The sequence below is a fragment of the Vidua macroura genome, chromosome 8 (assembly GCF_024509145.1).
Source record: "Vidua macroura isolate BioBank_ID:100142 chromosome 8, ASM2450914v1, whole genome shotgun sequence".
In the NCBI taxonomy this organism is placed as follows: domain Eukaryota; kingdom Metazoa; phylum Chordata; class Aves; order Passeriformes; family Viduidae; genus Vidua; species Vidua macroura.
This window is the reverse complement of record NC_071578.1, coordinates 3,850,222-3,856,665: the sequence shown is the minus strand read 5'-3', so window position 1 is coordinate 3,856,665 and position 6,444 is coordinate 3,850,222. Positions and strand designations below refer to the sequence as shown.

At 45.1% G+C, this 6,444-nt stretch overlaps 1 long non-coding RNA gene across 2 annotated transcripts; it reads right to left on the bottom strand.

Moving 5' to 3' along the window:
* Positions 1-1,297: 1,297 nt before the first annotated feature.
* LOC128811087 (uncharacterized) lies at positions 1,298-3,423 on the bottom strand. Of its 2 annotated transcripts, none has more exons than XR_008438223.1 (3): positions 3,366-3,423; positions 2,754-3,006; positions 1,298-1,514 (listed from the first exon to the last, which is right to left on the bottom strand). It is a non-coding gene; the product is annotated as an uncharacterized LOC128811087 (long non-coding RNA). The 2 variants fall into 2 exon arrangements; XR_008438224.1 differs by having other exon boundaries at positions 3,143-3,397.
* Positions 3,424-6,444: the final 3,021 nt, after the last annotated feature.

Here is a 6,444-nt window from a genome sequence, read left to right as displayed (position 1 = left end):
ATGCATTGAAAATTCCCCATTACATTAGTGGGGGAAAAAATCTTTTCACGTTACCTCTCTCATGCTGCTTTAATCACTTTAAATGACTGTTATCAGTCATTTCATTTCCCTTCTTCCACTGAAACCTTACTGCTTTCCACTTCTGAGATGTTTTCAACCTGTACTTGGAACAGAACTTACTCCCTCCAGTGTAATTTTCATTTTAACCTTCCCTCAATGGCCTAGAAATAATAGATTGCTAAGATTGCTTTAATAGATTGGAAATTTAAAACTTGCAGAGATAACCACCTGGATGATGTTACAACTGGATGGTAAGGCAAAGAATAACAAACCCTAAAAGTTACTGAACTAAGACTTATATTGTAAGGCTGCTGAAATGCTGGGCATTGTTATGGCTCTGTAATTAAATAACATTCCCAGGTGTTATGGTTCCACTGCTGTTCAAAATCCTCTGCTCTGGAATTGCTTTCTTTGGTGGTAACTTGGAGGGAAGTGATCACTGATGGAGGAAAACAAATATTTTTAATATTCCCTTGTTGTCTTCTCAAGGGTCTTTTCTTCCCTGTGGTCCTCTTGAAGCACTTGGGTGCTCTCTCCATGAATTTCTGGACACTGGAGGAGCTTTCAGCTGAAATCTTCAGGTTGATAATGTGCCTTCATCATTTGGGGTGGTGAACATAAACTACGACAACCTGGTTAAAAATCCTCCCATCTTAGGGAACAAGCAGAAAGTCTTTGTGAATGGTGGGAGCAATGGGGTTTCCTTGCCTTTGTGGTATCCAAAATTCTGGTTTGTATGGAATGTTTTCTGGAAAACTGCTGATTTTAATTCATAACATCTCATGTGACCAGGTGCCCACTCCTGCTGCCTGTGGTAGGATCTTAGGATTGATTTCCATAGAATCCCAGAATGGTTTGGGCTGGAAGGGACCTTAAATCCCACCCCGTGCCACCCTGCCATGGCCAGGGACACTTTCCACTGTCCCAGGGTGTTCCAAGCCCCAGCGTCCAACCTGGCCTTGGACATGGGATGAGGCATCCACAGCCTCTCTGAGCAGCCCAATGGATTCTCTGTGGTGCAAAATACCTTCTAAAAATACTTGGTAATTTCAGGGCTTGTGCTGAAACCTCGTGGTGTTCAAACATTCCCTCAGCGTGTGATTTTCACTGCTGCAACCAACAGCTTCAAAGGGCCAGCAACAGCCTCCAGTACTCAGCACATAAATACAGAGTATTTATCTCCAAACCATTTATTTTTAGCCTGCTTTTCTCAGATTCTAGTGGGGAGATGCTGCATTGTGCTCCCTGTGCTTTCCTTATTTATCAGGCCTGGAATCACTGAAAATATCACTCCATTCAGTTTGTGTCCTCCTCCCATGCAAATGCTTTAGCATAAAAATACTGAAGTTTCTCTCCATTTCCATGTGATATCTATGACAAACTCTTTCCAAGATTTCTCATCTCCATCAGCAGTTTTCAAATGTCACTTTCCAACTCAGGGAAACAGCACTGGTCTAAAGAGAATTAAAGAGAGAAGTACACTTTATTTTAAATATATTTGCTTCAGGTTTTTCTAGAATCCAGAACTTTGAGGTCAGTAGCGACTGTTTCTTCCAAATTTCCTCCCTGACACAAGATTAACAAACAATATTGCACTAATTAATCTCAAAGGAACTACCTGGGAAGCACAAACCAGTTGTGCACAGCTTTTAAAGCAATCACACTCATACCAGAACTGTTGTTTATCAGGGCGTGTTCCCATTTTACCAGAGCTCTTCTCCACGGACCTCAAGTTCAAAAAAATGTTCTTACTTATTTCTTAACTTTGCACACAAAAAGAAACCTGTATGAGGCTTTCTTTCCCTGACCCTGGAAGAGACAGCAACCAGTGTAGGATGACTGAGAGCTGGGGTTTCCCAATCCCATTGGGATCCCATGCCATGGGTGCTTCCCAGGATTGCTGAGCAGCTGCAGGGCTCACCCACGCAGGTGAGGATACAGCAGCTCCCCAGAAAATATTTGGGATGACTCAAACCAGCTTCCAAAACAAGCCTGTGCATCGTGGGTTGACCTCGTCAGAAATAAACTCTGAGGGAGTGGATGTACCACGTGGCATTAACTCACAGCAGGATGGGGATTTTGCAGTGAGCTCTCTGCACTCTGGACATTCTGAAATTAATTAAAATGTCACTGAGATATTAATAGTGTGAATCACTCTGTTTTTTTTTAAGAGACCATCAGTTTGGTGAGCTCAAATCCTTCCCTGTGCTACTGGCTCCTGTTTGGGATGGGAGCTCACCAGACCCGTGAGCTGCTGTGCTGCATCCAGGCGTGGGCCCAACAGCCAGTCCTGGTGCCAGCTCATCTTCCAGGCTGAAGAAGAGCTGCCAATACCTCTGGTGGTGGAGAAATGCTCCCGAGTTGTAAATCCCACAATCCCAGCAATCGGCGCAGACAGATATGATGACATCTGCTTGACAAATCCAACACGCCGGATATCTCCTGCTTGACAACTTTACAAATGCTTTTGCAGCCTGTGATAATGGAAGGCTGTCAGTCAAAACTCTCCTACGTTTTTCACTCACATCAAATACTTGACTTTATCATAAATAACTGGGAGTTAATTACTGCTCTGATGTGATCGACTCCAGAGGTGCCCCAGAAATGTCACAGTTACTAAATTGATTGCCCTGGCTTGCCTCTACTCCTTATAACATTTATTTTAACCTGGTCCTTAGCACACAAAAACCTACCAGCAGTGTAAATAGACTCTCCAGTAAGTAAATTCTAGTTCAAGTCAGAAAAAAAAATGATGTCTTGGAGCAGGATCCACCCACGCACTGAGTTGATGTTGAAGTATCATTCTCATCAAGTTCTGGCACACGATGCAAATCCCGGTACGAGAGTTGCAGGACATCAGGCACCAAGGCTACACAAACATTGGCAAGACTCCTCCTTTTCCTTCCACTGTGTTTAGCTCAGACATAACACTCGATGCCTCTCAGCCTGCAGTGGAATATTGGGAACATGGAGAAGGCAACAGAGCCTCCCATGGTGCCGTCCAGCCAGAGGGGAGAGGTGGGAGGCTTTCCACTCTCATCTCCCCTCTCCTGCTTCCTCCCCAGCTCCAGGGAATGCTGACCTGCTGCAGAGGCTGTTTTAAGGAGTGACAGGGGTCCAGCATCAGTGGAATGTGCAGCACCCAGTGACAGCACGTCAGCCCCCCCGGGGATGAGCTGTGCTCCCTCTAAGCTCAGCATGAACCCAGACAGTGGAGGCAGAGAGTGAAATTCAGGCTGGAGCTGGAGCTGGAGCTGGAGCCGTGGACTTGGGGGCTCGTTGGGAAACCCGACATTAATTCCCACCTTGGATCTGCTGGCCCCTTTTGAGAAGTGCTGCTTTGTTGCTGAGCTTGGACTAACTCCAGCAATGCCCAGAGGAATCCTGCAATGTGGTGATCACAACGTTCCATCACCATGATGTCATTCTGGGGGGCTGGAATTGGAGGATCTTTAGGGCCCCTTCCAACCCAAGCCTGTCTATGACTGATTTTTCAAGAAGCAAGATTTTTCTTTTGAGAAAACAGCGCGGTTTGCATTTGAGAGGGCTGGCAGCAACGGAGCTATTGATCTTCCTTCCCTAAATACATTGTTCTTGCGATTGAAATGAAATATGTGAACTGCATTTAAAAGATTTCTCTGCTTCTACAGTGTGTCAAAGCTTGCCCTCATACATCAGTGGATATTAAATCATCATATTCTCATTTATATGTAAACTCCAAGATGCTGATGGAGTCAAGTACTGTTGTGTGTATGTATTTGAGGACCTAATTTTATGCTGTGTATTATTTTATAGTTACCAGGCTGGACTCTGCTGGCTTGACTCTACTGCCTTTAAAAGAGAGCAGTGGAAGAAGAATGGATTTTGCAGTTGTTTGATGGGTGGAATGAAAATGTCCTGCCCAAACCAAAACTGCATATGGGCTGTTTGTAAACATTTGCCTTGTTTACTTCCACTAACAATGCAGCCTGTTTTTCACACAGGAAATTCTTTCAGAGCAAAAACCAACACACATTTTTGTTGAAATGTTTGGTTTGAAATCAGCCGAGCTTTGTTTCCAAACAAGCAAATCTGTAGGTAATTTGATTTATAATTAGCAAGCAATAAACCTGTTTTTTTGATCAGAACTACTTTTGCATGGGTGATCCTGCCACACAGACAAGAAGTGATTTGTCCTCAGGTCTGTTCTTGCAGGGGCAGCAAACACCCATCCTCCTCACATGGGTGAGCCAAATCAGCTGAAGACTTGTGAAATGCAACCTTTTCCCATCATTTGGTGGTTCAAGAAGCCACTTCAGGGAAGTTTTGTTTCTGTGTCCAGGGGCAGGAAGCAGAGCTCTCACAGGTGCCACGACACAGGGCAGTGCTGGGGGGGACCCTACACACCTGGATTTGCTTGTGGGTACACATTAAATGTGAGGCACATCCCTGACCAAGACACTTTGTACCACAAAAACCAGCAGAGGAGGAAAACCTTTGGCTGAGATGTAAATCAGAGATTCATCGTTTTTCCCCTTGGATTTTTTCCATTTTTCATACTGCAGAGCTACAGATTTTCTACTAACCTTTCTTTCTGCTTTTGGGATGGAATTAGTGCCAGGTACACAGGGTGGGAACAGATCCACAAAGGTGAAAGCTGCTCACAGATCAAATCCCCAAAAGCTCTCAGTGTTTTGGTTTAAACTCTACAAAACTCTTTGTGGGTGCATTTTATGACCTGGAGAAGAACATACGTGCAGAATTAAAAGATCTTGCACCTAATTTGTCAGAGGGGCAGATGCAGCTTCACCATCAGTGCTTCAAGTGCTCCATGTCACAACTTCAGGGGCCAGGCCAGGAGCTGCTGGTGATTTATGTCCCTGCAGCTGCCTCAAGCAATAAGATTTGGATGGGTCCCAGCACCTGCGTGGGTGAGGAGTCAGGGACTGAGGATATTCTTTCCCTGCCTACACAGATTTAAAGATGGAAGGCTAATTTTGAGATACCTGCCACATTCCGGTGGTGGATTTTGATATAATCTCATTTTTCAACTGAGACAGAAAACCTTTCTTTTCAGATAAGTCCAGTTAAGTAAAGCTGGGAGCCTTTCTCTTCTGCCTGATTTTAATACCTCTAATTTATCAGTGGCAGATTTGTATCTAAGTCCCACTGTAGCTTCTCTACAGTCCAGACAAAATTTAAATGTTGAAAACTTCTGTCTTTCAAAAGAACAGATTTTATCTTAGAAAATTTGGGGTTTGGATGTTTAAAAAATGACATAAATCATGATGCTGTGTCACTTTGAAGACAACATGTCTGGCTTGTGGAGACTCCCACCTCTTTCTGGGTTGCTTGCTTTGGGACAGCCAGAAGGATGTGAGCAGCTGCCATGAAAAGTGAATGTGAAAAACATGCACAATCCTTTTGTCTTCTTGGTGAGTCATTCCAGCCTCCTTGTCTCTCCCTTCCTACATCCCAGAAGAACAGGGGAGGGCTGGGTTCCAAGCAGACAAGCAGCAGCCAGTGCTGGCAGGGACAGGAGCAGGTGGGCAAGCCCAGCATGCCCAGGGGTGTGTGTGTGTCAGGTTAGGGAATGGGACCTGCTGAAATCGAGCACAGGGAAGAGGGAAAAGATCTTGAGGGCTCAGAGCAAGGGCTGGGATTCCCCATCCATAAGTGGTTAGCAAAGAAAATGTAATTGCAAGTTGAAAGCCTCTTGTTTTTGCTGCTGTTTATAGCAGCCTTAGTTCTGGATGTTTGTTTTAGGATGCTGTCCCTGTGGCAGGGAACCATTAATCCGTTCCAGTCGCTGAGGAGAAGGAGCTGTTGTCAAACCAGAAATGCTGTGCAATCCACAAAGGCCCTCTAGGGTTTCTGGAGAAACATCTCCAGCACCAGCCAAGCCAGCTATCACATCCTGTTCATGGTTATCCTACCCATGCTCATCTTTTTTTCATAGAATCACGGAATTATGGAGTAGTTTGGGTTGGAAGGGACAGGAAATCCCACCCAGTTCCAACCTTCCTTTGCACAGGTCCCCCAGAGCCCCAGGGACTTTCTTCCTTGATGGGATCTCCAGGTGCATAAATGTTCTAGCACAGCCTGCACAGCCTTGTGTGCTCCTTCCACAGCACCTGCCATGGGTGGCTGCAGGATCCCTCCTGCCAGAGCATTCGTGGAACCCCTCTGTGACCCTGGAAAGGACTGTGCTCTCTGCCATTCCTGAAGATTTTGAGCCTGTGGCTCTAAAAGTCTCTGTAAAGCTTTAATTACAGGAGGAAAAAATGATGGTTTTTAAATAGATTGTCCCAGAGGAAAACAGAGCTGGCAAGTTATTTTCCTTTTCTGGTGGTCTAGAGCTGCTTGTCAAACACAGATGTGTACAGCAGCTCCAGCACCAACACC